The sequence below is a fragment of the Echinops telfairi genome, unplaced genomic scaffold (assembly GCF_000313985.2).
Source record: "Echinops telfairi isolate 266 unplaced genomic scaffold, ASM31398v2 ScPeMD7_7412;HRSCAF=8450, whole genome shotgun sequence".
Lineage (NCBI taxonomy): Eukaryota > Metazoa > Chordata > Mammalia > Afrosoricida > Tenrecidae > Echinops > Echinops telfairi.
The window spans coordinates 11324559-11325814 of NW_022111312.1; positions in this window are offsets into that span (position 1 = coordinate 11324559).

Genomic DNA, 1256 nt, shown 5'->3' on the forward strand with positions numbered 1-1256 from the left:
CCCAGCCCCAGTGGAACAAAGTCTCCTTTCGGAAGTCCCACCCCCTAAGCGTGTCATTCAGGGACCCACTTATATGCCCTACCCCCATCTTAGTCCCAGAACCTTTCAGGGGACCGGGGTATGGTCGCTCACCACCCTCCATATGCAAAGCCATTGTGCCTGCAACAACCTTTTCTGTTTAGTGGTTTGTAGCTGTAGTTTGACCACTCACTTGAGTGTTAGCGAAAACCCACGGTGTGCCCATTAACCAGGGAAACACACATGCTTGTGGGTTCAGAAAAACTCCGTTTGGTTTGTGCATCTGTGCATGTGAGCACAAATGTGTGTGTGTGTGTGTGTGTGTGTGTGTGTGTGTGTGTGTGTACGTGCATGCATACGTTTGAGTGCATGGGCAGGAAAAGACAGCTTTTCAGAAAATTTTGGAAATACAATTTTCCTTATTAAAGATTCAGGATAAGAGGTGCCTGGCCAATTCTGACTATTGCTCATGTACTTCCGGCAGAATTGTGCCCCATGGGTGTCAATGGCTCTCTCTCCTCCATAGAAGTTGCCAGCCCTTTCCTCCAAGATGCTTCTGAGGGACCTTAAACCACCCACTTTTTGGTCAGCAGGTGACTCATCTAAAGGTGGTCTGGGGGCACAGTGAGGCGCTGGACTGCTAACCGCTAGGTGGGTGGTGCAAACCCACCAGCCCCTCCAGGGCTCCAGTAAAGATTTCCAGCCTTGGAAAGTCCTCAAGAGCAGTTCTACTCTGCCCTGCAGGGTTGTTAGGTGTGGGACTCAGCAGTGGGTGGATTAGCTGCCTCTCTAGCCATGCCTCCCTCCAGCCTACTGCCTTGTTCCTGTAGAGAAATGGCACAGTGTGAGCTTGGAGGGCAGCAGAGAGGCTGTGAAAGTGTTGTGGGGTGGTGGTCAAGAGGCTTCACCCCCAAAGTGGCATTTGAGCAAAGGCCTGCCAGGAGGAATGGAGGGAGTGTATGGACCAACTGGGGATAGCACTCCAAGTTGAAGGGACAGGGGTGCAAAGGCCTGGGGTCGCCACAGCGCGCAGGGCCCTGCACCTCTCCTTGACATTTTCCATCCCCAAACTGACAAGCACAAGTGTGGCTCGGCGCTGCCAGGAGCCTGCAGCATCTCTCCCTGAAACCTAGCAGCAGCCTTTTTGACCTTGAGTGCCTTCTCGGGTCTCACGTGTCACCCAGCAATGAGTGAGCTGCCATTATTTCAGAAGAAAGGCATGGGGTGTGTGTGGGGGG